A 25348-nucleotide genomic window follows, 5' to 3' on the forward strand; every position below is an offset into this window, starting at 1 on the left:
TCGTTAATTTTTATTTTCAAAGTTTGGGACCAATTAATTATATTGTCTCTTGCTTGTTGAAATTTTCATGTGGCTTCTTCGCCATTGTCTCCAACAGCGGGAATCACAATCAGAATATTTAGAGTTAATCAAAATATAGTATATTCTGCAATGAAAGTGCCCAAAGCAGTTGTATCACAAGGATACTGCGATTCTTTCTATCGGACAATAGCGATGAGGAAATTCAAAAATTACAGCAAGGTACTAGACAATAAAAATATTTGGGCCTTAATACCCTGGAAAAAAATTATCCAAAATGAATTACCTATAATGAAACCGCAAAAACAACAAAAATCAATAATACTATGAATCAATATAACAACAACGCTAATTACCTCACAAAACTTTTGATCCAAGACTTCGCTGGAAGAAACACGTTAAATAGAAAAGGAAAGAACTGGAGTTCAAATATAGGAAAATGTTCGGTGTTCTTAAAATCACAATTATCAGTATATAATAAATTACTATTCACTATGGGGATGTTCCGCGAAAAGCAATGTAAATATAGTACAAATTATCCGAAACAAAATTCTAAGAAGTATAGTAAGTACAACCATTTATTGTAGACCTGATGCTTACACCGCTACCTTCAGATACCGACTGTCATTCAGGAAAGCAAGACATTCGTAAGGAGACATGAGGAGAGACTTCATTCCCATGTTAATGTCGACGTATTACACTCTTGAATAATATGATAAAAGGGGACACGGAGTCGAAAGTCTCCGTATAGTGCAAGGTAATGAGGTATATTTAATAGAAAAACAACAGTGTTAATAGAAATTAATAAACATTGTTAGACTAAAGGCTAAATTAGGACCAATGGTGTGTAGCTAGATATAAAAATAGATTTCCTCAATTGAATTCAATCGAACAACTTTTAACAATTAAGAGAAGAAGATAGCTCATCGTTGGATGATCTGTTCATAGCCCAATTGTTAATCGGGAGCAACAAGCTTTGCTCCAACTAACTAAATACCTAATAATTTCTCTAAAATCAATAATCGAAGAAAAAGAGTCCCTATACACGTCAAGTGTAACTTTATCTGTATCTTTAGGGTGCTTATATATATATATATATATATATATATATATATATATATTGCGTTAATGCATATCTAAGCTTTAAAGAACTCTTTACAACTGTCTTTGATCAAATTGTATGATTTTTTTCATTTATTTACATTTCATATTCGCGAAACAACTGTCTACATTAGCCCGCTGGTCTTAATGGGTTAACATGAATATAATGGTTGATGATAATTATGAGCTTAATCTTTTTCTTAAATCGTCCTCGAATCAAAGGAATTTGGATTTAATTAGTAACATATACTACCTGGTAAACAACTAATATCGCATGTAATTATGACGGTCTGGTGTAATATTGATTCAAACTCGTATATATGAGTATGATAAGAAACACTTTGATCTAAGTTTTAAAATTTAATGAGCGATTAAAGATAAGAGAAGCGACACTGGTTTATTGCTGTCGTAAAGGATGATATTCGCTGAAAATAAACATTTCACATAAACATGATGAATGTAAGGATTAATGCCGCTATACATTCATACATTCTGTTATGCGTACAAATCCGGCTTCGTATTTTTTTTCGAAAAACCATATTTAGTAACAAAGGTACAAGGTACAAACATCGCCTAATTTTCGAGATATTTATGCGTTGTCTAGTTACATCTATATAAAGATGACTCGCCGAAATGAATGTACGCGCATAACTTCAGAACTACAGCACCAAATTGGATAACTTTTTTTGTCCTCTTCGTTATTGTTAAAAAAAGGTTTGTACAAAAAATAAATAAAGGAAAATTAAGTATTAATTACTTTTAAATATCAGTTCCGGAATGTTATTCGAATAATTATACAGATTTCCGGTTTGGATTTCGAAATCACCACTAAACAATGACGTCTCACAAGATTTTTAATGGTTATGACTTTTGAGATTAATCTAGGAAATGGGCAAATTACTATCGCGAAATTATTGTCAACTGCTAAAGTCATATATTTTATTCATACATCAAGAGAAAATTTACAGCTTTGCATGAAGGGGTATTCCCAACATTTTAGACTATGTGGGATGAAATCCCCAGGGTGGTGTCTTGTGACCACTCCTTCGCCTACTCTGCACTCTCGATACCCCCACAATAAAATAAATAGTTATCATGACAAAAAATATATATTTAGCTACAGATTTAGGTTGTTGTAACAGCCAACAAGATCTTCAAATGGACTAGTGACTGCAAAATACAGCTTATTAGCTCCAAACCTGTCTGTTTACTTTGCGTTCCGACAAAATGGCAAAAATTTAATTATATCACTTGGTGAATGCCCGATTCCTCAAACAGAATCAGCTAAATATTTCGGCATCCATCTCGATGATAGTTTAAATTGGAAACATTATGTTAAACAAAAAGCAAAGCAAATTAGAGTATATTTGGTTTAGTAAAATACAAGTCAATGGCCAATTTCATTTCAGACTAATAAAACAGCCACTGCTCGTCATAGATAACGTCAAAACTATATCCAATCGAATTTTACTATATGAGAGTAACAGAGTAAACTATTTCAAATTAAGTAATTATGTTTTATATAATTTAAAAATGAAAAAACAGGGTATTACACTTTTCTCCCAAGCACAGTTTCCATCTGATATGGGGTGTAACAATTGATGGTATTTCCTTTTTCAATGTAGTCAATGAAAATTATTCCATGCGCATCCCAAAATACAGACGCCATAACCTTGCCAGCCAACTGTTGCGTTTTCCCACGCTTTGGAGCGGGTTCATGGTGTGCAGTCCACTTGGATAACTATCGATTGGACTTCGGAGTGAAATGATAGAGCCATGTTTCATTCATTGTGACATAACGACGCAAAAACTCGGGTTTATTACGCTTGATCATCTTCAAACATTGCTCCGAATAATCAACTCGTCGTTGTTTTTGGTCAAAAGTGAGCTCGCGCGGTTTTCTCATATCCAAATATTTGTGAATGATATGAATTACACATTCAGTTGATATATTTAGAGTGTCTGCTATTTCATTCAAAATAATTTTGTGATTTTTTAAAATTCTTCTTCTGCATTCGCCGTCTACGGTGCATATTTCACCACATCTAAACTTTGCATACCAATCCTTGATGGTTGATTTTCCTGGGGCAGTGTCCGGAAACTCGGCATCAAGTTTTTACTTCAACTGTATTTTTTCCCTTCAAAAATCAATATTTTATCAATACGAGAAATTCCTTTTTATTAATTTTTTTCACAATAACAAAAGTTGCTTCACTCAAAATGCGATAATTCACAAACTAATGATCCGACAGCTGTCAAATTTATACACGCATCTTTTGAGGGTTAGGGATAACTAAAAAACCATATGGATTTAATTCTAGTAGCACCATCTGTATGTCAGGCCGGGGACTTTTCAATTGACCTGTTAGTTCCTCACTTCATTTAGCCAGATACTGAATTCTTAGAAGACCTAGCGCCGTATTAGTCACACTTTATAACATATATTCGGTATTTTTAGTAATTATCAATTATCGATTTTTATTGGTATGTGGTCTGTACGATGTAGTAACTAACATCCTTAAATATTAAGTTTTTTATCAATTCTGGAAAAAATACAACAAAAATGTTCAATTATAAAATTGTTGCATTAGTCATAACACTGATAAAAAATTGCAACAGTTTTAGAGTGGATATCAAGCAATTAATAACGCAAACCACAAGTTTATAAACAAATTCCTTCGCGATATAGACCTATATGTCCCGTAAGTTTGTTCAATTCAGCATTATATCAAATACTGACCAGGGAAATATGTGTTTGGAAGAGTAATTATATCCCGGTATTTCATAAAAAATTTAGTACTGGTCTAACTTGTAAATAAATGCAAGTAAGTAAAATATTTTTAACAAAAAAATTAAACCGAGTTCAAAAAATAAATGATAACTTAGATTTTTAACACAAAAAAAAACACTTTAAAATAAAATATGTACATTATAATCGTTGTAAAAACTAAATAAAAATAAACAAAAACCTTATTTAATCTATCTACTACATGTATTTTATATTCTACTATATGCATACAATTTAGCTTAATACCTACGTAAACCTATTTAGCTATTTACAATATTATTTTAACTACTACCAATTGACTACTTTGAAGTCGGCGCTGAACCCAAACAGTTATATTAATTTAGATTTGTTTTGTTGGAAATTTAATTTTTTGTATATGTCACGAAATTATATTATTATTTTTGTATTCTTTGGGTGGTGAAAATATGTGAAAACTTTGTACGTGGTTTTGAAATTTGAGCGTTTTTCTCAATTTCACCAATCTCCCCCAACAGATCCGAACTTGGTTCCAATGGGACCAACTCGTAAATACACTCTCTCGAATAGAAAAACAATTTTGAAAATCGGCCTAAAACTGACGGAGAAATCGGCGAACATACATAAAAAAATATATACAGCTGAATATAGAACCTTCTCCTTTTTCGAAGTCGGTTATTAAGGTTCTTATTTATTTTTTAAGTATTACAATGAGCAGAACAAGTAAAGGTGCAGCCGTATGAGAAAAATAGAAATAAAGAAACAATAATTGAAAATAAAGAACGATTGAAGAAAGAACCGTTGAAGAATTGTATAATAAATGAATGTTGTGAATTGTATGAAATATCTGATTATTTTAATAATTGACGAAGAAACCGATGAACATACTTAAAATATATACAGTCGAACTTAGAACCTCCTCCTTTTTCGAAGTCGGTTAATAAGGTTCTTGTTTATTTTTTAAGTATTACAATGAGTAGAACAAGTAAAGTTTCAGCCATATGAGAAAAATGGGAATAAAGAAACAATAATTGAAAATCAAGAACCATTCAGGTCCCAGGGTCTGCTACCTAACCTAGGCGATTTGACAAATGTCTAGCCGAACTAGAAGAACAACAAAAAGTCGTTGCCCTCATCGGGAATCGAAGCCGCGATCTCCGTGTGTGAGCTGAATGCTCTATCCACTTCACCGTGGAGGCAGTTGCCTGCAATATTTCTACGGCGTCTCATATGATATGGTTAGTGCTTAAAAACAAACTGAACAGCCCTTTCACTGTACGACTTTGGTAGGCAAACTCTTACTGAAAACTCTTCAAAAACCCCTGAAGGATATAGCGGTCCGATCCCTGCTTTCATCATCAGCTTACCTAAATAACTTAAAAGTATAGATTTAGTTGTCTGTACGTCCCCATAATATTTAAAGAAATATTCTCTAACTCCTAACCGTTGAAGAATTGTATAATAAATGAATGTTGTGAATTGTATGAAATATCTGATTATTTTAATAATTGACGAAGAAATCGATGAACATACTTAAAAAATATACAGTCGAACTTAGAACCTCCTCCTTTTTCGAAGTCGGTTAATAAGGTTCTTGTTTATTTTTTAAGTATTACAATGAGTAGAACAAGTAAAGTTTCAGCCATATGAGAAAAATGGGAATAAAGAAACAATAATTGAAAATCAAGAACCATTCAGGTCCCAGGGTCTGCTACCTAACCTAGGCGATTTGACAAATGTCTAGCCAAACTAGAAGAACAACAAAAAGTTGTTGCCCTCGTCGGGAATAGAAGCCGCGATCTCCGTGTGTGTGATGAATGCTCTATCCACTACACCGTGGAGGCAGTTACCTGCAATTTTTCTACGGCGTCTCATATGATATGGTTAGTGCTTAAAAAACAAACTGAACGGCCTTTTCACTGTACGACTTTGGTAAACCCCTGAAGGGTATAGCGGTCCGATCCCTGCTTTCATCATCGCTTACCTAAATAACTTAAAAGTATAGATTTAGTTGTCTATACGTCCTCATAATATTTAAAGAAATATTCTCTAATTCTTAACCGTTGAAGAATTGTATAATAAATGAATGTTGTGAATTGTATGAAATATCTGATTATATTAATAATTGACGAAGAAACCGATGAACATACTTAAAACATGCACTAAATATATGACTAAATAATAACAAATAAGAATTACGTTTACAAAATATGCTTTACCACAAATAGTTTCTACATATTTTAACTGAATTCTTGGTAAATCTTTACTCGACTGCAATTAAAATACGTTTCGAAATTACCATTATTACATAGTTATATCATATTAGGCATATATGTAATTATTTAATTACTTATATTATTAATTATATTATTATATTAATACTTATTAATTATTGTAATTACTCGATTTTCCTATCAAAAAATACCTATATTTGTATGAAATAAAAATCATATCTAATTTGTAAATATTTTATCACCATATAAACCTTCTTGTGCTTCCACGCATTTGTCAAAATCAAAATTAGCCAAATCGCTCCAGCCTATTTCAAATTTAAGCGAGACTAACGAACATAATGATTCATGTTCATCAGAGAAAATTATTGTGCCCAAAAATTGCATCTATTAATATCCTTAAAATAATATAAGCTCACAATGAACGTTATTAATAATATTAATGCTAATTATTGTGTGAATGATTAATTTTACGCGGTACTATTACAAAATAGAATTATAAACGACATTGTTTAGTAATATGTTGACAATTGTTTTATTGAAAACCATAAACATGCGGTTGAAACCATAAACTTGCAAAAGAAGCTCCGAGGGAAAATCATACCGAGATATAATCTCAATTACTTTATAAATATTACCGAGGAAATATAAACCGTTTAAAAGAAATAAATTAACAGACAAGACATTCCAACGACTTGTTTATCAAACACCGATCTGTTTGGTATCTCGGCTTCGTTACCAGCTGGCAATTAAAATTGCTGGGGAATTATGTTTCATTCTCTGTTCGAAAACAACCTTTTGATTTTGGGCGACCTTCGGCGGATTCTTACTAGTTTAATTGAAAATTGGATAATTTTAGATTTCAAGTTTAAAGGTTGGTAACGCCGGTGGATTGGTACCATGCAGTTCCACGCTATAAAAGACCATCACGACAACGTCTCGCTCGTACGAGGCCGAATATGGAGAATACGGTGGATGGGGAAACCGTTCATAGCCTAGCTCCACTAATTTGGCCTTGGCTATTTGGACTAGCGCACTAGTGCCGGTGAGTTGTCATAATGGAAGAGCACTTTTTTATTCGCCAAATGAGAATGTTTGTTCTGTAATTTGGCATCGAATCGGCCCAATAATTTGGCATAGTACATCCCCGTGACTGTTTTGGCTTTCTCCAGGTAGCCGATGCGGATCACACCTTGTGAATGCCAGAAAACGGTGACCAACACCTTTTTGGCCAGTCGCTTCTTTGGAGCACGTTCGCCGGGTGAAGTACACTGTTTCGACTGTTCTTTGGTCTCTGGTGTATCCATGCTTCGTCGACGACCACGAAACGACGCAGAAACTCCTTCCAATTGCGCTTAAATAGCATCCAACATTGCTTTTAAGTGGTTTTACAGTTGCGTTTCTTGTTTGGAGTGAGGAAATCTTTGGATGAGGAAAAAAAATTTTCATCATCAATTTTCATCTATGTTCTTTGCATAGTTCAAACATATACATTATTGTCTGCAGCAGTGTCAGATAGCCATAATAAGATATACTACATCTTGTTCACATCCATATAGTCTAGATTATTCAAGAATATGCTCCCAGATGCATCTTTTGTATACTACAACGTATTTGAATGGTTTCATTTACCTAATGCTCTTAACACTTTAGTTATTTATTCTTCTCTATATTTTATATGTTTTCTTACTTTTATAGTAAAACGATAAAATAAGATTGTTGGTGTAAACTGTTGAATCAAGCAGATATAACAATTCCTGACAAAAGGTCCCCATTCACGCAGTCACACCATAAAATCTTTCGAGGAAAATATTATCATCGAAGGAAAAGATAATAAGCTTGAGTTTAACATTCAGATAAGAACTGTGTAAATTTACTCAAATACATTGTAAATATATTAAGTAAAAGTTATGCATACTGATGTCAGTGTACAATGACGGTCACTATTGATTGATTCGTGTTAACAGTTCTCAGAAAGAATGTTGCTGTTACTCTTGATTTTGTTATTGTTTTAGTTAATAAGTTTCATAAACATTCATATATTACAACACTATTTACAAAAAAACGACTTTATCTGTTTAAAAGCGTGTTTTGGATAAGGTTTAAATAATAATTAATCAAAATATTTCAATCGTAATGGGTAAAATTTTTAATATTAATGAAGGATTCACCAAAAATTCCCTGAAAATGCGGATTATTGATAAACTAAAAAGATAATATGTTAGTCTACTAGCTTTCTTTTGACGATCAGTTTTAGTCGGCAAAAGAATTAAAAGTATGTTTTAAGCATTAAAATCATCTACAATATCATCCAGATATGTCTCCACGTGCTGGCTTGTTTTTAATTAATATTTGTAATTGTTTATGTCAAATATTGCCAACTTTTTTTGTTGCGGTATATTTTTAATAATTTTAAAATTTTGCTGCGCACTAGCATTAATCAAACAAAATACGACGCTGTAAAAAATAGTCATATATAATAATATGGCGATGATAATTGAATTTATAGATAAAAGGTAGATCATTTGCCAAGTACATAATTTCACGGCTGTGAGTAAGTGAGACAACGTTTAAATGAAAGGAAATTTGTTTGCCTAAATTCTTAAGAGGGTATAGCAGAACGGTTTTGAATATAAGTCACTAGTTAATTACCTAGATGGACTCTCAAATCCTACATTTCTGACGTCATGATATAAATGACGTATATTCAGATTTTAAATCCAACTATGCAGATGTAATAGCCTATGTTTTTAGCTCTACATGTGAGGGAGTAACAATTGCTACACTTCCTAAGGATACTACCTAGCTGGCTACAAGTAACAACATTAAGACAGCTGTAATTAGAATACAAATAGTTATCAAAAACATTAGTGAGTGGGCTAATAAATGGGGAATAAAACTAAATGCTCTACATTTTGTTTTCTATAAGTCAATATTTAGGCCCATTTGGACCTATGGTATTGAATTGTGAGGTACTACTAGCAAATCGAACATAGATATCCTCCAGAGGTTCCAGAATAAACTGTTGCGAGTCATCATAGATGCCCCAAATTACGTCTCCAACAAAATGATTCAACGCGATATCCTCTTAGAACCCATAATGTGTAAGTGCTAGTGTGAAGTACTCTGAAAGAGTAGTAGTGCATCCTAATGCACTCGCCAAACAGTTAAATGTGCGCGATGACAATGAAGTGCGTAGGCTCAAATGCAAATTACCATACGAAGTGTTTAATAGACACATATAGTGAGATTTAATAATCTCTAGAATAAGTCAGAATAGTTTTTAGAATTTAGGATAGACTTAAACAAGTTAGAATAGTATCTAGAATAAGATTTGGATTATAAGTTGTACCGATGAATACTGAAGTGAACACCCTATGGTACATTAGGAGTGAAGACATATAAGACCTAAGGGTACCATGGTCGTGCAGAAATTAAACGGTTTGCAAAAAATATTAAGTGATAATGCGTGAACATAAAAACTTTGAAGTAGAACTACTCGACGGTAGTGAACTTACCCGAAGGTAGAAGAGACAAAATCTATGTATGAAGACTGTGTCGTGTTTTAAATTTATGTGGAGTGAATTCAAATCTTAGATCAGAACTGGAAGAACAATCTTGAGAAAAAAATATTAAGTAATGAATATATTAGTGGTAATATGTATGTCATTGGCTTTTTATACACTTCTACATATAGTGTTTGAGAATCACTAGTCTACAGACAATAAGGAGTAATTATCACAGTTATTTTAGACCGGATGCTTCCTTGAATCATCTCTAAGTTAGTCACGAGTCTGCCAATAAAGATAATGTCAAGGACGCTGGTCCAGTACAGACAAACCCTAGCGTAGAGAGAGAAGATTCTAAATTTTGCTACTACTTGCATGTTTTTTTTGCCATGATGACTGTGTCGCCGGTAAATGTTTTAAGTACTGTTTCTTTTGTTTTTGGGATATCAGCAGTATAGAGCACATATAGGAGTGGTCTCAAGACCCCACCCTGTGGAACTCCGGCAGGCATTAATGAATGTATAAAAGCGAATTATTATTAGAGCCGGATACTCATTAAGTAATGTGTTAACTATATTAAAAAAATAAAATAATTCACACGGGGAAAATCTTTATAAATAAACTGTATTCGTTTCTGTCTACGTTGTATTATGTCATTAAAATTGTATTATACGTTTTTTTACTGCTGATTTAAGAAATTTACGCAATTTCCATTTCTCCGAAGGATCGACCAACATCGCCTGGTGTAACGTGTCGTTTTCGACTATTATTACTCTGGTAATCATTCTAACTGCATATTTAGTTGGAACAAGCGGGATTTTGTTTTTTTTTGCGGATAAATAAATGGCTAACTATGCACATAGTACTTCTAATATTAGCTCAAGGTTGATGGGCATTTCTGTCATATTATACGTTTGTTTCTCGGTGAAATCCTGAACAGGATGTGAAATATCATCATTTTCTATAATTATTTAACATTACTGGTTTTATTATTGTCACAAATTGTTCCTCGTGATTTAATATACAAGGTGTGAAATTAGGCGTTGGGTGTATACACCAAAAGTCGAATAACCGACAGCTGAGTGGCATTAATAACTTAAAAAGTGTTAAGTAGTATACAGTCACGAACTGCCGTAAATTTTCATATGAAACTTAAAAATTTTTAGTGAAATATCGTTAATAATAATCTATTTGTTAATGAAAATTAAAAAAAGTATTTCAATTCTTCAAAATGATATCATCGAGTACTGGCTGAAAAAGTTTTGGCATGAGAGCTACTCAAGGCTTAGACCTCAAAGCCAGTGTATTGGGACAATGGAAAATAACACTATCGTTTATATGCGCTAATAAAACTATGATGGAGACTTGTTATCAAAGAAAATAGGGAGAAAAAAAAACACCAGAAAATTTAACAATATACGTAAATAGGAAATGAGGGTTCATATTGCGTTTGGAAAAATGACATGGAAAAAACATATAGTGACAAACGCAAATAGTGTGGGCTTAAACTAAACCAAATGTATTGGCTGATAGGGCGTAAATCTAAATTATTATTAGATAATAAGGTTTTGCTGTATAAGTTACTACTAGCACTAGTACTACTAGCAAATATAGCATAGCTATCCTCCAGATCTTCCAGAATAAAGTGTCAAATAAAGTGAATCATCGTCGATGCCCCATATTACGTCTCCAACAAACTGATTATATAACAGAAATCATATAATAATACTTATTGCCCACGGGTAGATTGTTGAAGACATAAGAGGTTAATTAAAAAATATTGCGTTTACATACAATCAATCTACATAATATAAACATAATTAAAAACTAAATGTTTGGATGTAAAACTTATAAGGTAAATTGCAATTATTTGTAAGAAATATTTTTACTTCTTGGTAAATAAAAGTATTTCTTACAAATCAGACGTGCGATTATAATCAAAATGCGCTCAGGATCGCTCAGGATACATTGAGTCCTGAAAGAGTAACCCGTTCAAAGTAGATGACGCTGATAATGTTAATAATTGACCATTATGCTGGAGCATTTACTATAACGACTTTACGAAAACATGGAGAATACAGTGAATTAGGAAAGCAGTGAAACCAAAGTTATTGTATGATGTTTGTGTTCGACGTCCGTATTGAACAAAATGGACGATATAAAAACAGAATGTATGAACGGAACATTGTTATTGACGTATCTACGTAGGGCACCTGATCACGCATTTGCTAGTCGAGGCGGACGTGGTATCGGGACCTGGCGATGGCCATGATAGTCATACACTTTTTTGATATAAAGGCCGGCGCCTTGACTGGAAACGAAATAGTTCCTTAGTCTCTCGAGGGGTATCTTGTTGACTTAGATGATATATGAAAGTTATTGTAAACACCATTGTAGTACCTTGTATAATGTCAATAAAGTGACCATTATAATGATTTATTGAATATTTGTATTTTATTTACCAAGAAATAAAATTATTTCTCACATATTTGTAAATTATAAAGTTATAAAAAGCTGACCTAAATAAAACCAAAAGAAGACCAAACGAAAATCACATTAGGATCACCAAAAACTATTGGAAACTATAAAAGAAATAGAATGTATGTATAAAATTACTTTAGCAAAGGTGTGCCTGATTATGTATTCAAAAAGCATGAAACAAATGAAAGTGAAGAACTCTTTAAAATTAATTAGCATTGGTATATAATGCTTATGATAAGTATTAGGTACTTCCATGTATTCTGATCATACATATTATTTGCCGCTTTCAATGATTTTATCGTCATTTCGCGACTATACAATTTAATACAAAGAACATTGACAAACACAAATGTTTAGGTGTATAACAATTTTGTTATAATCTATTAAAGTAAAATATATAACCAATAAAGTGTGTTTAGATAAAGTTTTGGGCATAGATAAAATGAACGTCAACAGTGAAATATCAATGTTCAAGATGCCAGGAACACGGATTACCTGTTAATGGATATAAACGACAATTATTGGGAGTTAAGGGAACGATTAATATAAATTAAATTTTATGATAGTAATCGATTTGCCGTCTTCGTTGACGCAGTGGTCAGGACGGTCTGACAGTATGGATGTACTTTATATTTGTGATTGTAATTGTAAATGTCTTTATTTAGGCAACAGTGGAAAATCCGACAAGGAATAACCACCCCAGTCACGCCAATAATCAGGCTGGGTAAGACCTGGGATGGTTTCTACGTTGGTCACTGGCCAGTCGGTAGGCTTAATGCCGAGGACCGTGGTTCGGAACCCACGTTTAACTGTAGGTCCAGTCCAGATAAACTACCGTTGGTAAAAATATACTAAAATATTATACAATAATAATAATAATAATAATCGATATCTCGCAAAAATTGTGATTAAATAACTGATCAACTGATCAGTATTGTCGCAGACTAGGGTGTTTCTATAATTATTCAGTCCGAATCTCATTCTTATAGAGGAAGGGCGATCGCAACCGCTCAAAAGATGGAGGACAGATACTGGGGATTGGTTACAGAATTAACAGCTCAATGCAGAGTTTGAGGACGTCAAGTGTCTGTGAGAGAAATAACAGTGCACCAGTCTCAGACCTTTGAGTTTCATTGCATGGGAATGGGTAGGGGAACAAGAGGGAGACTGAAAAAGTTGCTTTTTTTCAAAAAGTTTGTTAATCCATCTCCTGAGTCCTAGCGTTTCTGTACTGTGGATCTGATAAACGTTGTGATGATATGGTAGAGGTCAGTGTAGATAAATATGTTCTCGATAGGGAGTTGAAAGTGGTTCATTCCCAAGTATCCCAACGGTTTCAAATTCAAATGGACCATCTTCAGAAGACAGCCGAGAAGTGCTTATAACGGAATCTGAGAAAACAGAACGAAGACCTGCGAAAGCAGATAGCTGACCTTAAAACGTTCGCAAAAGCCCAAACAGACGCCCTGAACAAACAGACGGAAAAGCTGGAAAAGAGCGAAAAGGCTTCCGAAGAGCTCAAGGAAGAAATAAAAACTCTCACAGCTACGATAACACAATTCATGAAGCATCAAAGAGATGCCATGGAAGTAAAGATTCCCGCTGCCATAGAAATTCAGTCCCAGACACCAGCTAAACCGACAAAACACTTAGACCAAACTGAAGACTCAGAAGACGGTTTCACCTTGGTGGGAAAAAGGAAAAGAGGGCCCGTCACTCCACCTCAGGAAAGCCAGCTGCCGAAGGCCGGCAACAAGGGAAAACAGGCTCCCAAATCACAACCCAATCCGGTAGCCAAGCCAGCCACTAAATCTACCCAATCGAAAGCCAAGGCTAACGTACAGCCTTCGATTACAAAATTTGCCACCAGACCAGTGCAAAACAAGCCGACCACCAAGACGGCCCCACAGCCAGTACCGAAACAAGTTACCACAAGACCAACCCAAGACCAGCCTGCGCAGGTAAGTAGCCAGGTCACTAAACAAGTCTTAACCTCCACAGCAAAAACAGTGCCAACCGTTTCGGCGACTGTTTCTCAAAGTCCCCCAAAGGAAAAAATTCCGCCTATAGTGCTCCGTGATAAGAAGAGGTTCATGGAGCTCATTAGAATTACTAAGGCACAATCAATAGACATTATAACCCGAAATAAAAAGGACGGCATTTTCTTATTCGTCCCCACAAGCGACAATTACCGTAAACTTACTACCCTGCTCGAGGAAAGGAATTACCCTTACCATTCCTTCTGTCATCCGGAGGAGAGAGCATTCCGGGTAATAATAAAAAACATCCCAGAATCACTCTGCATTGACGAAGTACGTGAACTTCTCTTTGATCAAGGCTTCCATCCCAAATTTGTGCAAAGATGGAAATTAAAATCCGGGATAGAACTACCAATTGTTCAGGTAGTTGTCCCTCGCGAAGAGCGACAGATCATATATATGACCAAACTCGGCGTCATCACCGTGAAGGTCGAGGTCCAGAGAGGAAACGGCCAGCCAGTGCAGTGCTTCAACTGCCAGCTTTTCGGGCACTCCAGCTCATATTGCCGAGCCCCCCCACGGTGCGTCAAATGTGCCGGGCATCACGACACTAGATCCTGTACCAAAATCCCAGAAGCACCTCCAAAGTGCAGCAACTGCGGTGAAACTCATACCGCAAACTTCAGCGGTTGCACCTGCCGTCCTGCTCCAAGAAAACCAAAAATTCCGACCGAAACCAGACCTCCACAAGGTTCTGCATGGAGTAACCAAGGTGGCAGAAAGCTAGCCCAAAAATTAGCCAGCGCTACCCAGCCTGCTCCAACTCAAACTCCTGCTCCAACCAATACACCGGACCTTAACTCCACAATGCAGGCGTTTACTGACCCGCAGGCTTTCCTACAAGTGATCGCCCTGGCTCACCAACTTGCTCGTCTTTTTCCAAATGTCGCCGCCTAAGCGGCAACACTTACCTGTCTCTATAACTTTCAGCAGCCTTTAACTCTTCGAAATGGCTGTTCCGAAATCTCTTATACTGATGACATGGAATGCAAATAGCTTACGCGGAAAGCAAGCGGAATTGGAGGACGTCATAACATTCTATGACGTCGACATCGTGCTCATCCAGGAAACTTTCCTGAAACCTTCGCATCGTCTCTCTTTCGAACACTTTTTTGTCTACAGAAACGATAGAACTCCGGGTCGAGGCGGTGGAACCGCCATTCTCGTCAGAAAAGGAGTCAAACACGAGCTCCTTCCATCGTTATCAGTAAACAACTTCGAAACAACCTCCATTAAAATCGATATCCAAGAACGTCCCTTCGTGATTACATCCCTGTACAGGAAATCTTCTGCATTCAACTATGCCGAATACCGATCACTCGTCGAAGGAAAATTTCCGAAAATAATAGGTGGCGACTTCAACGCCCACCACCCCACCTGGGGGTGCTCCAGAGCGAATCCCGCAGGTAACGCCATCGTAGCTCTAAGTGCAGATCTGGGCTACGGTCTTGCCTTGCCAGATGAACCCACCCATCACCCTAGTACAGTCTCTCAAGGCGCAGCAAGAATCCTTGATTTCTTTATTCTTCAAGACGTAAATCGCGATTCCGAAGTTCGAGTCCTTGACGAACTAGACTCTGATCATCGTCCGATCCTTCTCAAACTCGGAAACTGCGCCACCACTCAAGTCCCACTAACAAGATTCAGGAAAAAAACCGACTGGAAAAACTACCAATCTCTTCTCCTGAAATCCGATCCAATTCCGAAAATTAACACACCAGAACACCTCGAGGAAGCCGTACTCAAGCTAACTCGCGATATTCAGTCTGCTCACGAATCTTCCACAGTCAAAATTTCATCACAACCCCAGCCGTGGAAAAACAATCTTCCCGCTTCTCTTAAACGTGAAATTCGCATCAAAAACGGTTTATGCAGATTAGCTCGATTCACCCTTGATGCTGCAGACAAAAGGGAGGCGAACAGAGCATGCAAGAGGGTAAGGGCGGCCGTCTCGACTTGGCGAGCAATGAAATGGAACTCATTTCTCGCGGACCAAAGGCTGGATGGCCCCCCTTCCTTCTGGCGTGTCTCCAAATGCCTCGTGGGGAAGACGCACAATGTCATCCCTCCCCTGAAGTCAGCGGTTACAGGAAATTTTGCAGTCACTGACCAAGAAAAAGTCGAGCTCCTTGCAGAGACCTACGAAGCTCAAATGAAATGCCTCCCACCCGCACAGAACACTAAAACTAAAGACATTGACACTGTCATCAACGAATCCAACTCCGTCAAAAGACCAGTAACCCCCGCCTTTCTTCTCAACCATTTTGTATCTCCAAAGTCTCTACAGACTATGATCGGCAAACTTCAAACCAAAAAATCTCCAGGTTTCGATGGAATATCGATTACCCAGTTAAAAAAGCTCCCGCATAAGCAACTCGCAGAACTGGCAAACATTATTAACTCCATCATGAGACTGCAACACTTCCCGGCGTCTTGGAAACACGCACATATAGCGGTTATACCCAAGAAAGGAGCAAAATCATCTCCATCTGATTACAGGCCTATCAGCCTTCTCAGCGCCATTTCGAAGCTTGCCGAGAGGGCAATACTCTACGCTCTCAACTCTTTCACAAAGGAAAACAACATCATTCCAGATGAACAATTCGGCTTTCGCGCTCACCACTCATCCGTCCATCAAGCTTCCCGTCTGGCTGCACACATCCATCATGCTCTTGACCAACGTAAAAAGCTTGGAGCAGTTCTTCTGGACCTAACCAAAGCCTTCGACAAGGTCTGGCACGACGGATTGTTCGCAAAGTGCGTGCGGTTAGGCCTCCCAGAAGACCTAACCGCTCTCATCAAGTCCTATTTCTTGGACAGATCTTTCCAGGTCAAGATCAGGGCGTCACTTTCCAGTCGTAAACAAATCGATGCTGGCGTACCTCAAGGTTCCCCGCTGGCCCCAGCCTTATTTAATCTCTTTATTTCAGATATGCCGAGAAAAGAGCATATTGACGTCGCCTTTTACGCTGACGACACTGCTTTCTTCACGGCCGCCAGGTTCGAAGTTACAATTCATGAGCGTTTACAGAAGCAGCTCGATCATGCGGTCAAGTGGTTCAAATTCTGGAGGTTGCAAATCAACCCCCTGAAAACCCAGGCCATCATTTTCCACAAGAATCGTTACGCACTGCGCGTCTCGCAACTTAAGATCGACACCGCAATAATTCCATGGCTGGATAACGTCACGTACCTAGGTCTTCACTTCGACCGGCGGTTCGGTTGGCATTCCCAAATCCAGAAAGCAATCCAAAAAGGTTCGGGGATAGCAAACCTGCTATCTCCTCTGATCTGCCCTTCTAGCAGGCTTCCCATCTCCATCAAATGCTTATTTTACAAGATGTTAATTCGGTCCGTACTCCTCTACGGATCTAATGTCTACTTCAAGTTTGTTACACCCAATCAGGTCAAACGGCTTCAAGTTTTCCAAAATAAGCTCCTCAGGAGAATATTAAACGCTCCATGGTTTGTCAGAAATAATCAAATCCATAGGGAAACTGACACTCCAGAAATCAAGCACTTCATATCTCAATCATTCCACAAACAACAACTCAGCTCAAGTTCTTCTGAAAACGCGCTTGTTCGCGAGCTGGTCGACATGCTGGGAGCTTAGCACCGCGTCACCGCTAAGCTCTCCCCCTTTTCCAGGCTGAAACGACCTCATCCGTCGCTACAGTCATAACTTTTGCCCCCATACAACAGTACCCAGTTGTGTGTTAACTCAGGTTCGCGAATCAATAGAATCGCCGGGCTCTCGTGCCCAATAACGGCTGCCCGATCAGCGGGTGCCATATCCCCAAATTTAATGCAGTAGCAGTAGTGATCCACAGGGGTCAACTGTGAGGCGGTTTCGGTTTAGTGTATTGGTAAGCCCAGAGGCAGTCCCACATAACCCGGTCCAACTTGTCACTCCAGGGCAAGTCTCCGCGACCAGGTATGCGTCATGCATTCCACCGCCTGGTTTTTAGGCCAGAACAAAAAAAAAAAAAAAAAAAGTATCCCAACGTGGGAGGGGATACAAACTAGCGTTAGCAAATGACCAGCCAGCAAAAGTGATCGTAGGAGACTCACAGGGATCATAAATTTAATGATATAATATATATATATATATATATATATATATATATATATATATATATATATATATATATATATATATATATATATATGATTTGATAGTTTTATTAGGCTTTAGCAGCTCGTAGCACGATCTGTCTTGCTGAACCAACCATATACACAGCAAGAGGTTGTGGCCTTGAATATACCGCTTCGATGTTGATGCGAATTGCTATTCTAGACTAACCCATTACCTTTTACGCTTGGGATTGTCCTAGTAGAACTACTTTTTATCGCTAACCACAATACGCCAGTCACAGAACTCTTCTTAATTGCCTGATACGCAATAAAACCTCGATGATAAAATTTTTCGAAATGACATATTTAGTCAAATCGTGTAATATCCGTTAATCCTTCTATTAACGTTTGGAAATAGTTGATTCATCAGCTGCCAAGTTGTTAGAGTTCTTTGAGCCCGGCAAATTGTTTGTCATTGACATTACAAATGTAGCGACCTTGAAGCATGTCGAATTTTACATCTTAGAATAGCGACCTACAAAATAACCGGAAAATATTATTCCAGATGTTGAACATGTGCGGGGTGCCAGCAGCGCCGACTACTTAACGATTACGAAGATCTGGCAACCCCGAGAAGTTCATTTCTGATATTAATTAAGGGTAGTTTGATTCATTCAGTCACTGACAAGGCTGACACCGGCTGCCCAAGCCTCGTCGTAAAGCCAGCGCCGTTCCCTTTTATCTATAATCTATTATATTTTCTATATTTATATATCGTCAATAAATAACGGTCCTACCCCCATTCACCGACTCATATAATTACCCCTAAACACTAATCAAATAATAATTTGCACAACCGACCAGTAGAATATGATGGAGCAGCATATGCATATTTCATATACACTCATTTCGAAGACATCGAATTTGTGGTGATGTCAGGCCTCTTCTTCTTATAGTAAAGTGGCCACAGAATGAGATCGGTCAAACGATCAAGGGCACGCAGAAAAACACACAGCAGATTCTCATTAATCCTTTGACGCCCACGCATCATACATTCAATCAAGAATCAAACATTCATACATTTTCATTAGTTGTATAAGAGTCCGTGTCCGTAAAAAAGTGTTAAGGGAAATTTAGTTTCGTTCAATTAATTACCCGAAGACCTCACAAATTTAACAGTTAAGTTAAGTTGTTGAATAATTGTTTAAATCCATACTTTGCACTTTCCAATCATGAAAATACATTGAAATGTCTGACACCTGACTTTTTTTTTCTAATACTTGCTTAGTCATAGTAAAGTAAATACTATATTCACAGCATCAGTAATAAAATACACAATGATAAAATGTTATCTACGATAGGAAAACACTACTGCTGATAAAATGTATATCAATTGAATAATTTCGTCAAGAAAACATCTGCATACTATTGAGAAAGTTAAAAGTTCGCTCACTTAAGAAATATTAGTATTAATATATACTTATCTTTTTTAAATCATTATCCCAGTATTTAATGTTGTTTTAGGGTAAATGATGTGGCTCGGTGAATGGAAGTAAAACGAAATGAAACAGTGGTGTTTACATTATGTGACCGTTATTTATTGGCTATATAAAAATGTGAAAAATACAAATGATAAAACGGATGGCAGCGGTGTTACCTGGAGACGAGTCTTGGGCAGTCGATGGTGGAACGTCTAAACCAAACGATGGTTGAGCACTGAATCAATGGAAATAACCTTCAATAACATCCCAGATAAACGTCTCGGGGTTGCTAGCTATTCGTCATCGGGTTCTAGTTGGCGATGCTGGCACCCCGCCCGTGTTCAACATCTGGGATTATATTTCTGGGTATTTTGTAGACCGTTATTCTACGATGTAAAATTCGACATGCCTCAAGGTCGCTATATTGTCATTATATGAGCGAGTAAATTATTTTATGTATATATATATATATATATATATATATATATATATATATATATATGTATATATACATTGCAATTTGAATTTTGGATCATTTAGGTGTTTTTTAAAAAAGGTACGAACGATAATTTACAGGGACTAGGCGGGATTGCCGCTTCCTTTTATTTGTATGATTTGTCGCCGTTACGAATACTTAGCAACAGAAATAATTACACACATTCTTATTGATCTTTGTTTATATTTTCTAGTTAAGATCACGTTCTAGGGACGATAGAATTTCATAAGAGTTCACTTCTAAGAACGAGATGGCTCGAGTTATTACGTTCTTCTTATTCGGTTTATTTTACTGAGTTGTGTGCTACCCAAACTAAGTTTCATAAAATGGTGAGTTTGTTCATAGAGTACTCTCTTTTTAATTATCATTTATTACTCATTAAATCTTTATTTATGTTCTGTTTATTTGTTCTATTTACTTATTTATTTATCCATCTATCGTTATATTTTTTGTTCTACTGTATTTTATTATTTCTTCGAATCGTCCTATATTCCCCATACTTCTTAAATTATGGTAAATAAAAAATAAAAGTATTATGGTTTCAACTGTAAATATAAATTATAACTATTTTATAATTCAGAAGCTAACGTCAAAGTGGCTAAAGTTAGTGATGTGTGATCTTTGGATACCTTGAATCATATATAAGCGCCACCGAAAATGTTTCCTGCCGGCTCTTGGTGACAGCGTATTTAGCGTGTTTACCTCTGGGTTTTTCCCTTATACGCTTTGCACGTTTATCATAGTCGGAGTTAGAAGAAGTGAGCGCACAATAGAAAGAAAGTCGCTTATTTATTGAACTACATACTACTAATCCTAATGACAGGATCTCGTGCGTCTACTTCCCTTGATTTTATTGCACGTGCATTATTATTGGTGTTGCGGTATACGCTAGTTCATCGTGGGTTATTTTCCCTTCGTACCGTCTGCACATGTCGTACTTCTTCCTAGCATAGTTTGTTTTGTCTGTTTTATAATGATTGCCAGTCAATGTTAATGACTACTATAGACTAAGATTATCCATGGTTATTGCCTCCCATTGCCATCGTTCCATCATTTTATTGAGACTATCGATACCATCCATTACTAGTATTTGACGATGCATTTATTTATCGATACCATTATAGCTGCCAGTATATGAACTGTCAGTACCGTTATATTTCAATATTACCTGACATTAGAAGTCTACAGTAATTAATCTACCGTAATTATCACCGCCTTCTGTTATATTTCAAGTATGCTTGAATTTCACCCTTGTCATTGAAAATTGGTTGCTCAGGTACGTTTTTGTTGACCACCTCGACATCAAAATCTCGCATGTTTATTTACTTTAATTATTTTATCATTTATTGAATAAGTAGTCAGTTGTTTTATCATTTATTTTGATTCGTGCTTTTATTTATTTATGATATTAAATTGTTTATTACTGTTTTATTAAATATAATCTTTATCTTACGCTCTATAAAAACCAAACAAAAGGGTTGTATTTTGGGACGTGAAATGGCGCGCAAATGATTTTTTAAAGTAAACGATGATAAACTTCTCTTAAGGGAATATCTTGTGTGCTCTTATACAAGTACAAGAAAGTTTTCATTACATTTAAGACTGGATGATTATAGGTTCCAAATAGGGAAAACTATTGCTTAACCAAGGTGATAATCCTAATTGAAATTTAAATAATAAGCCTAGTAAATAATGTTATTGATGAACATAATTGAATTGAAATACATAATATGTATTACATGTTCACAGATCCTTTACATTAACCTGCCAAGAAGGAAAATATGATGAAATAAGTTGAATATAGGGATCAGTAGAAGTTCAGTCCACAATAAAATCTTCGAAAAAAATTGGAGGTCAGCAGAATCAAACGATGTCAAATGAGATATTGCAAAACTGAAAATGTTAACATGACACATGTTAATGAAACAGATGAATCCGCGACTTCAACTTCAGGCAGGTAGGAATTAGGCAGTACAAAATCAAAAAGAGGAACAACCAAGTGAACATGTGGTAATAATAATTAAGTATTGTTTTTTTCTTTGATAGATGAGAAAAGTAACTAGAATGTCAAAAGATACTTTTACATGTATTTTTATATCAGATGTTGTGAAAATGGAAAAAATCATTAAGGCTGAATGAAAGTGACATGATTAACATGTATTTAATGTGTTAAAGAGTAAAACCTTCTGTATATTCCATTTTAAAATTATATTATTGACCTCATGAAAAATTGTTCATATATGGTTAAACATGACAATTGATGTTTTTTTAATGCCCACGAGATGGCCCGACCTAAATACTCCCGCTTGTAGCGCCCTCTGGTGGTTTTGAAACTCATAATGTAGACATGGCTTTATCGAGATTAGACATCTTCACAAAGAGTGTACCGTTCTCAAGAGAAAAAAGAATAATGAAGATTGAGAAGTCGTAAGAAAAGGTCGAGTTCTTTGTCTATTCTAAATATGTCAGCTGCGGAAAGAACTATCGATATATCGTTATTTTTTCGGTATAGTCTGTTTCACATGTTGAAAACTATTACTATACTTGTAAGAATAAGTCTCTTTTAAATACGGCGATTCTGTTGAAATGAAAGTTCTCATTAAAAAAATAAACTCCATACATATTGTAGTTGTTTTTCACCAAAACTAGTAAAATTATCATAAATATTTAACTCTTTCTAAGGATTATTTAACAATATTACACATTTTGTATAACAAGTATGTAAGTTGTATAATTTTAATGGCGACACTGATTTAAATTAAAACTGAAACATTACAATTAGAAATGCAGAAAAATAGCATTTTCAGTCAAAATTAGGTAACTGTTACGTGTGGAGAATAAAAACATAATAATATCATGTAGCGCTTGTACAAAAAGTGTAGATGTTATGAAATATTGATTTTAGCATAGTTCATTCTTTTTAATGTTCTTAATGAATCTCAAGTATCAATTAGATGACTCATACTATATCGTGGATATACCAGTGTGTCAAAGATGGAATATTTATATGAATATGAAAATATATCATCACGATGATGTATATTCGTTTTAAAATCGGATAATATTTTCCTTTTTACTTTATTCTAGTTAAAAGAAATAATGTTGTCTGAATATGTAATGGAATCGGCCTATAAAAATCACACGGTTTTCAAATTTCTGCAAAATTCTTCAAAACATTATTGATAATAATTATTATTCTGATTAAAAAAACCGAAACCATTAGACTGCGTCTCTAATAAGTTATTTCGAATAGGAACGCGATCATAGTGGCCTTCATTTTGCCAGTAAAGTTTTATTGGAAATATTCATTATTACCATGGGCACTGTGACTGAAAAATGAGAAAAAATATAATCTTGAATTTACCTTATACAGTCCTCATATTGTGCGGTTGACGAATCGAGGCAACATTGTAATAAAAATAGCATAAAGATAATAAAAGTTGATGGGAAAAAGTAAATGTTAGATTAGCATTTGATTACTTTTTGTTAGTCATAATATTTATTAATAGTTTATTGCAGATATATTGTTCTTCATTCTAGAAACACTGAGAGTCCAACTTCCTGGCGAGTCCAAAGGCGACTACCATGGATAAATGAACCATAATATGTATTGAGTGAATATATGAGGTGTGACAAGAAACTATTACAATAGTCGGGTCGAAGCAGGTCGAGGCACGTCGATATTCAACATACAAGCAAGATCTGTCTGGATATGTGGAAAGAAACACCTACAATAACACCTTTGGTTTGGAAAAACTCCATCAGACATACTGAAGAAGAAATTGACAAATGGTGGAATCGTGAAGTGTTAGGTAGATTGCAAATTAATAGCTTATTTATTGACTTATTACTTATTTATTATTATTATTATTGTTATTGCTTATTATGAATAGCGACTCAGAACTGAATGAAATTTTCCGGATGTGAGATTTTGATCAAATTCTGACAATTACCGAGACAGGGTAATGAGTGTGGGAAAAACTAAAGGTAAGTATATAATTAAGTTAATAATTAATAATAATAAGATGACTGTATGATAACTGTGTATATAGATATGTGTGTAATTGTTCAGAGAATATATGATCATTTGGTTAAAATGGATGGAAAGAGGAGGAATACTAAATGTTCTGCAGATGTGGTAAATGCATTACGTAGAATGCAGTGATTAAAATAGTTTACTCAAGAAAAATGTACACATGTGGGAACAGAAGACACTTAGTAGAAATACCGTGCCATCAAACTGACTTGACAAAGAAACACTGCCACGAAGGAAACAAGAACAAATCAAAAATGGTAAATATGCTCTATTATGAAAGTAACATATATTACTTGGATATACAATTGTTAATTAGGTGCATTAGGCGAACAAGAGATACCACTACGTTAAAAACACTCTTAGAACTCTACCTCATAGGTGGTGTGGAAATATTGCGTCAATGCGTTTCAGTTCCATGAGTTTAGATGATGTAAATTAACTGTTTTATTGAACAGGTTATAGAATGAAAGCTACGCTTTTACACTCTAGATATTTAAAGCCACCCAATTTCTTGTTAATAAATGGAGGTTTTGTTTAAAAAATGTAATTTTGCAGCTGATAAGAACACTTATATGATGCAGAGAAGATCAAGTGTCTAATAAAAACATCGATTACTTTATTTAGAGGACCTTATGATGTTTTTTAAAAAAAGCATTATTCTCACATGGCAATGTAAAATAATGTTTTTGTTAAATTTTAATAAATATATTTTTTATTTGCTAAATCTTTACTGCAATTATATGCTTTAGTTACAAACAACAAAATGTATTTCTTTAAATATTTCCAAAATCATGAATATAAGTTATCGGCGCTTTTAGAAACATTTATCTTCAATTTTGAACTATTTTTAACTGCAGTATTCAAACATGACGTGAAGTGATTATTTTTAATTCGTTCTTTCTTATGTTATTTCAATAATCAGATATGAAATAATTTTATAGGCAGAATTCAGGAGGCTTAGTCATTTCAAATATTTTTATATTCGCACTTGAAATACCTTCGTGTTAAAATAACGTTATTTGTAGAAGTCGTTTTCGTACTTTTGTAATGTATAAAAATTTATTACCAAGAATATTTTCTGATTGTTTCATTAGTTTTACTTATACGTCGGATGACAT

General features: G+C 35.4%; 1 protein-coding gene and 1 long non-coding RNA gene across 2 annotated transcripts in view; one reads left to right on the top strand and one right to left on the bottom strand.

Moving 5' to 3' along the window:
- LOC143197896 (uncharacterized) overlaps positions 1-25348 on the bottom strand; it is a 133120-nt gene that overhangs the window by 86665 nt on the left and 21107 nt on the right. The gene's annotated exons all lie outside the window — the stretch shown is intronic.
- LOC143197908 (uncharacterized) lies at positions 23877-24378 on the top strand. Its single transcript, XR_013006108.1, has 3 exons — positions 23877-24006; positions 24088-24181; positions 24247-24378. It is a non-coding gene; the product is annotated as an uncharacterized LOC143197908 (long non-coding RNA).

The sequence above is a fragment of the Rhynchophorus ferrugineus genome, unplaced genomic scaffold (genome assembly GCF_030347505.1).
Source record: "Rhynchophorus ferrugineus isolate W39M unplaced genomic scaffold, kcgeb_rfMv2 rfM6, whole genome shotgun sequence".
NCBI lineage: Eukaryota > Metazoa > Arthropoda > Insecta > Coleoptera > Curculionidae > Rhynchophorus > Rhynchophorus ferrugineus.